The sequence below is a fragment of the Nyctibius grandis genome, chromosome Z (assembly GCF_013368605.1).
Source record: "Nyctibius grandis isolate bNycGra1 chromosome Z, bNycGra1.pri, whole genome shotgun sequence".
In the NCBI taxonomy this organism is placed as follows: Eukaryota; Metazoa; Chordata; class Aves; order Nyctibiiformes; family Nyctibiidae; genus Nyctibius; species Nyctibius grandis.
The window spans coordinates 36,545,663-36,553,125 of NC_090695.1; the positions used below are offsets into that span (position 1 = coordinate 36,545,663).

At 46.6% G+C, this 7,463-nt stretch overlaps 1 protein-coding gene across 9 annotated transcripts in view; it reads right to left on the minus strand.

Moving 5' to 3' along the window:
* The window catches only part of MPDZ (multiple PDZ domain crumbs cell polarity complex component), a 108,418-nt gene extending 101,788 nt beyond the window's left edge, over positions 1-6,630 (minus strand). For all 9 annotated transcript variants that reach the window (XM_068422392.1, XM_068422394.1, XM_068422391.1 and 6 more), the window contains exon 1: positions 6,582-6,630. The gene's annotated coding sequence lies outside the window, so the exon portion shown is untranslated. The remainder of the gene's footprint in view (positions 1-6,581) is intronic.
* Positions 6,631-7,463: the final 833 nt, after the last annotated feature.

Genomic DNA, 7,463 nt, shown 5'->3' on the forward strand with positions numbered 1-7,463 from the left:
TATTTTCATAATGCCATCACAGACTTCTAGATCCACAAATGGGAAGTTCAGTTCTGATTCTCTTGTTTTGCATACTCCCTGCAGTCCGTATCACAGGAGCCTGAAGCCAAAACCAGCCTTCCTATATATGACACAAATACTGTTCATGCCTCAAAGAGCTTTCTAGCTTAGCTCAAAGTAGATTTAACTATTTTTGTGTTTCAGTGCCAAAGTTCACTAATGTCTTCACACTAGTAAGAACACAGACTGACTGAATTAAGACTTTTTTTATTGGCAACTTGAAGAAATATTGTTAAACAACATCAAGTTAAATTCACTTTCAAGTTTTTAAAGGTACAGGTATCTGAAGGACGTGGCTTTAAAAAAAAGCCTGTTCTCTTCTTCTTCCTGTTTTATAACAGGAATGTAGAAAACACAAGTAATTTTATACAGGTACATGCTGAGAAACATGCCAACTTCTACTAAGCATGCACAAAAGTTAAAGATGATCCCTTTCAAACTTGCACTTCTGAAATTTGATTCTTCCCATGCTAACAAACAAAAATGTGTTGTACACACGTTTCTCCACTCTTTATGCTGCCCTTCTTCTACAAATGCAGTTGCCAGAAAACAGTTGGCATGCTGCAGCTTTGGTTTCTTTGTGCCTACTCCTAGAAACACAATAATCCACAGGTATCAGAATTTTAAAAAACAGACGTGAAATTTACGTTGATCACCTCTTTTCCATGCAACCACGCAAGCCACTTATCTAAACAGCCAAAAGATTAATGAATAGGGAAAGATGATCCACTTCCAATGATTACTTTCACACCTGATCATATAGTTCCTACAAGGAAACTTACTCTGTTTCACTGACAGATATTCCATCTACTATTTCACATAGCCATTTCAGATAATACCCTGAAAACTAATGCTCATAGCACTGGATTAGCAAACATGTGATGTCAAAGATAGAAAACACAGTAATAGGCTTTGCCCTGTAGCTCCCGCATTACTTGAAGTGCTCTCAGGACACAGAGGAAATGCCTATCTTAAGAGTGATCTCTTGGCCCAAACTTTGGCTACGAGATGCTTGAGATTAAAACTAAATCTGTTTCAATTAAGAAGCACAGTAATCACAACATGCATTTTACAGCGCTAAAAAGAGTATTTCAAAACTTCTTATCTAAATTTCAACACCTGGGCCTGGATTTGGCTAGGCTAGAGATATCCTTTCATTTTCCAGGATGAAAATCTTCATCCTGTGTCATTTGCCTCACCACTTTCTGGCTATCACTCAAACAGGCATGTTGTGTTAGCATCGCCTAGCGAAGGAATAGAAACCAAACCGCACAGGAAGTGCAAAATACCAATTACTGCTAAACCTTCTGCTTTGTCTGCCATTTCCAGGAGCTCTTCCATTTTGCCCAGTTACCTCCCACATGCTGGCTACCATCCCCAGGAAGAAAATTAAGGCGATCCCCAGACTCCTTGGCAGGAGTCTTGTCAATATAAAGGCAGCTGAAATCATTCACAGTAAACTGAAAGATATCACACTTTTACACAGAATCACAGAATGGTTGGGGCTTGAAGGGACCTCTCGAGATCTAGTCCAACCCCCTGCTAAAGCAGGTTCCCCTAGTGCATGCTGCACAGGGTTGTGTCCAGGCAGGTTTTGAATATCCCCAGAGAAGGAGACTCCACAACCTCCTTGGGCAGCCTGTTCCAGTGCTCTGTCACCCTCAAAGTAAAGAAGTTTTTTCTCATATTTACATGGAACTTCACATGTTTCAGTTTGTGCCCATTGCCCCTCGTCCTCTCACTGGGCACCACTGAGAAGAGTCTGGCCCCATCCTCTTGACACCTGCCCCTAGCGCATTTGAAAGTGTTGATAAGATCCTCCCTCAGTCTTCTCTTCTCCAGGCTAAACCTGGATTCTGTGATTCTGTACTGAGGGGTGACCTCATTAATGTTTATAAATATGTAAAGGGCAAGTGTCATGAGGATGGAGCCACGCTCTTCTCAGTGACATCCCTTGACAGGACAAGGGGCAATGGCTGCAAGCTGGAACACAGGAGGTTCCACATAAATATGAGGAAAAACTTCTTTACGGTGAGGGTGACTGAACACTGGAACAGGCTGCCCAGAGAGGTTGTGGAGTCTCCTTCTCTGGAGACATTCAAAACCTGCCTGGACGCGTTCCTGTGTGATATGGTCTAGGCAATCCTGCTCCGACAGGGGGATTGGACTAGATGATCTTTCGAGGTCCCTTCCAATCCCTAACGTTCTGTGATTCTGTGATTCTGTAAACAGACCCAGCACTCTCAGCCTCTCCTCATAAAAGAGATGCTCCAGTCCTCTGATCATCTTTGTAGTCCTCTGCTGGACTCTCTCCAGTAGTTCCTTGTCTTTCTTGAACTGGGGAGCCCAGAACTGGACACAGTACTCCACGTACAGCCTTACCAGGGCAATGTAGAGGGGGAGGATAACCTCCCTTGACCTGCTGGCCACACTCTTCCTCATGCACCCCAGGATACCATTGGCCTTCTTGGCCACAAGGGCACACTGTTGGCTCATGGTGAACTTGTTGTCCACCAGAACTCCCAGGTCTTTCTCTGCAGAGCTGCATTCCAGCAGGTCAGCTCCCAGCCTGTACTGGTGCATGGGGTTATTCCTCCCTAGGTGCAGGACCCTACACTTGCCTTTTATGAACTTCATTAGGTTCCTTTTCCATGTATTCTTCCACCATCACAAAGGCAATTCTGCTTTTGCATACAGCACTTTCTAGGATTACAGGCAATATTACAAGGACTTGAGAACTGTAGCCTGACTGGTATAGCCGTCACTACTCGTGATGAAAGTGATACACATACTTGAGCACGCAGTGAAAGGCTGCAGAAGGAAACACAGGAGAGCAGTGACCAATGTGGAAAGGAAAAAAGAAGGGGAAAAAACGCTAGCCTACCGTTTTACTGACAGGACATCAGCATGCCAAAATTAACATCAACCACTTGGTTTCATCAGCCAAGAGACCCTGGACTGTACATTTCTGGATGACCAAAGAGAGAACTGATTCAAATTAAGGATTTAATACAAGCAAAATTAACGTTCACTGTTCCACAAGAAACAAAGCAGATTTCCACTGGCTACCTGCAATGTAACAGGCAAGCAGGAGAAGTCTGAAATTTACATTTAAAAGCTATGCTAATGAAAAATTGTTCTGAAACATTCAAAGCAGAAATAAAAAGGTAGTTCAGCCTATATTAAGACTATAAGCAGTTTTGTTTGAAAAGCAACATTACTAGCCTCTTGAAATTTAGCACAATGCTGAATGCATCAAAAAGATGTAGAAAGGTGATAGTGGTGGCTCTGTATGCTAGAGAAAAGTACTGTGATAGAGCTGAACAGCATTATGTATTTTGAAGCAACTATGAGAATAGAATTTTGAACATTCAGCTATTTTTAAGCTTCTGTACACATCACACTAATGTATTAAGGAAACTTACAATGCTTTTGGATGAACAAGCAATCGGTTCACTTATGTTTAATTAATAACGTTCCGTAACACAGTAAGAAGCCAAACATGAGTGTAATATTCACGTTAGCTGATGTGCAAGTTATAATTTCAACCTGGAAATGGGCCTAATCTGTACTTAATGTTTTCACCTCCTGATAAACGTGTGATACAGGGTATTTGAAAGTAATCTGCAAAGAGTATTGCAAAAACAACAACATAGTAGGTGAAATTTTTCTGGTGTGGTTTTTTAGGTTAAGGAAACTAATAGATTATCTGTTTACAAAAAGAAAAAAAAGATCTTTCCATAAATATTTTAAATTGAGATTAATTGGAATCACATTTTTTCTAACTCTCTAAATACAGGATTAGCTTCAGAAACTGAAAAGCGACTTTTTAGTGTATGCCGAATATATGTGACACTACATATACAGAATTGAAGTACGAAACCCAGGCATGGTAAATATTGCCTATTTATGTTTTCAGCATAGGTAATTGATTACCATATTCATTAAACTCAGTTGAGCTTGATGAAACATAGTTCCTAAACAGTTGCACCTCTTAATATATACTGGATTCTTCACAGAGGTGACAACAGAAATGAATAAATGAATAAATAAATGAATATATCAGAAGCCCCACTGAATAGTTGCCAGCAAGCTTCAGCGAAGAGTTGCCATTTTCCTTACAAACAGAAAACACAAACTTCTCCTTGTATATTGTAACAATAACAGGCAAGTAATGCAGAAAATAATTACAGCATGTAACAAGACTACCATGCAAGCCGTCTCAGATGCAAGGATGGGGGTCTGAAAAGCCTACAAAAGAAATACTCCAGTACTGTCTAGGCCAACTATTCCATAAGCAGCAACCAACAATCCTCCAAAGCAATTTCTGTGTGAAAAGAAGGCACTGAAAACAAAATGGTGTATTTATTTATTGACTTGTTGGGAACACCAACAGCGAAACAAAACTGTCCTTACCAATGATGATACAGTATACTGTCAGCACAGCATTGTATTGGCTTAAACCGCTTCAGCAGGGTGCTCAAATATAAAGCCAATTAGAAAATTCACTGGATAGACTCATCAGAATTTTAAATTTTCTTACATGAAACATGGAGCAGATGATTTAAAAGGTCTTTATAATGGTTCTCAATACATTGATTAAAGTGTTAACTATTAAAACAAAACCATTTACAGCAATTTGCGCAACTGAGAAGTTGCATGGCATTCCTCTCTGAAGAATTCACAGACTCACAGGCAGACAGAATATAAAGATCATCCATTAGTATGTAAGTAGTGCAGTTCTTTCTTCCTTAGAGCTGATACTGATCTAACTTTCCTAGTGCACTTTTGTGCGAAGAGAGGGGCAACGTTGTAACTGGTTCCCGATGAAAAAGCTTCTTCAAAGCACAAAGGAAGCCATTAGAAACATCCATGCTAACAGTAGATGTTACATGCATGTTACTACTATTAACAAGATGAAGAGAAATAAAAAATATGTATACTAAAAATGGATAACAATTTTGAAAAGGAAAAAAATAAGGTGAAGTCCTCTGACATAAAAAATGTTGCTAGTTTAAGTGAATACATCCTTAGATATTTTCATTCTGCATTCTTTTCTTCTAATGTTACATTACTTTCCATTTCCACAGGAGCATCGAATAACATTTCCCAAAAATATTTCACCACCTTCCCCTTTTCCAGTTTAGATTCTTCCCTCCCAGCGAGTTGCTGTCATCTTGGAAAATGCAGTGCTGATAGGGAACCACAGAGCATTACACAATAGACTTCCGCAACGGCAGAATTCAGACCCTTCGGCTTGATCACGGTAAATCACTGCTCGGCTCCGGCAAGAGACTCTAGCTACCCTTTCTGGCACCATAGCCAGAAATGACGTTTTCTGTTCAACAGCTTACACTAACAAAATCTTCTGCATATGTTCAGAAGCAAAAATATAAAAGCATGAGGCAGTGTTTATAAAAGCAAAAGAAAAGGAAAAGGAAAAAAAGAACGCAAGACTGTTCAGCCACACGGCAAATCGAATCTGTTAAATGTGGTACACAGAGCTCAAATAGTCGGCTTTGTCAGGTTTTTTCTTTTACTTTCTTTCTCCCTATCACTCTTTCCAGTAACGCATAGAGGTACTGGCAGCAAGGGGTAACACCACACGAGAAACAAACCACCCCAAAAAGACAGACCCTTTCCTTTGCACAACCAGACCCACCGAAGGGCACAACCGAGGCTTGTGCCTCGCCCCTCCACTTACACTCTCCCAGAACAGTCACGTTCAAATGCAGACCCGGGGGGATGCTAGGGAACTACAACCGGGACCGGACCGGCGAGAAGCGCCAACACGGTACGGCAACAGGTACCGGCACGGGCACCCGAGGCCACCACCGAGGCTGGCGGTGGCCGCCCCACCAGCGGCCCGCACATCCGCCGCGGAAGAAACCGCTGGTCTGGCTCGGACCTTGCGCCCAGGTTTGGCTCCCAGCGAGTCTCAACGCCGCCGACCGCAAGCGCTGGGCGAGGCCCCTGCGCCGAGGAGCCTCCCGGGCCGCGACCGCCCGCAGGTCTGTGGCGGCAGCAAGTGAGGAGACCTCGCCGGCATGAAACGCTCCCGCTGGGGTTAAAGAAAAAAAAAGGGAGGGGGAAAGGAGGGGGCGAGCAGAGGTCCCCGCAGCAGCGGGAGAAGCTCGGCTTTTGTTTACGTGAGGACGAGTGGCGGCCAGGCCGCCCGAGCCCACGGACCGCCCGCCTGCCGCAGGCCGGAGCCGCGGCCCGGCCCCCAGGGCTTCTCCCCGGCGCCCGCGGACAGATCGGCCCGCGGAGGGAGGGGGGGGAGCAACAGGCTCAGCCCCCCCGCGGCTCCACGGCCTCTCTCCTCCTCCAGCCGCCCCCCCCCTCCCCGGCCCCCGAAAAGCCCGGCGGATGAACAGAATAAATAAAACTCCGCGAGATAAATACGTTTTAAACGGCCGCTCAAAACTCCAGCTACACCGCGGGCCCCTCCCCGCACCCCCGGAGGACGACACGGGCGGGCTCGCCCCGCACCCCGCCGCCCGGCCCGGCGCCCCGCTTACCCCGGCGGCCCGGCCCCGCTCTCCGCCTTCGCCCTTCCCGCCCCCAAGTAACGGCGCCGAGCTGCGCCGCGGGGGAAGCGCGCTCAGGCACGCCCCGGCGGCCTGTAATCTAATCCTGCCCTGCTGCCCCCCCCGACCTGGCACGGCCCCCCAGCCGGCGGATCTCTGGGCGCGGCGGTCCTCGGCCTGACTCGGCCGGCTGTCCGCAGCGCGGAGCGGAACTGCGGGCGCATCCTGACAACGGGGGGCGGGGGTATCAAGAGGGCTGGCGGGGGGGATGCCTGAGGGCTTCCCGGCTCCCTCCCTTCCTGGCACGGCGCAGCCCTTCCAGCCAAGTTTCTCTCCCCGCAGCTGCAGGCGAGGCGGCGGAGGCGGCCGAGCGCGGGGGCGCACGCGTGGCGGGGATGGCTCCGCGGCGATGGCTCCGCGGCGATGGGGTATCCTGCTGTTCCCTCCCCGGGTTCCCGGGCTGGCGGTTTGCTCGTCAGATGAAAGCGGCGGCCCGCTCGCCCCTGCCTGTTCGAGGTGGTGGCGGGCCTCCTTCGGCTGGGCCTGGGCCTGCGGGGCTCGGAGGGCTGCCCCTTCTCCCTGCCCCGCTAGCCACCGGCTTTCCCGGCTCTGGTTCAACAAGATGAGCCTGGGCTGGGACGGAGGAAAATGGGAAATGTTTGGAAATGTTAAAAAAAAACAACAAACAACCCAACAAACAACCCATGATGAAGTTAGACAAAATGATGAATGAGGTCATAGGGCTAATGAACAGATCTAAGCAACAGCTGGTTAGTGCCTTAACTAAAAGTAAAGACACTGTGTGTGTTTCACATACGTATAAACATCATAAGAATAAAGCACATAACGCAGGAGTGTTTGCAGGGACCGCAA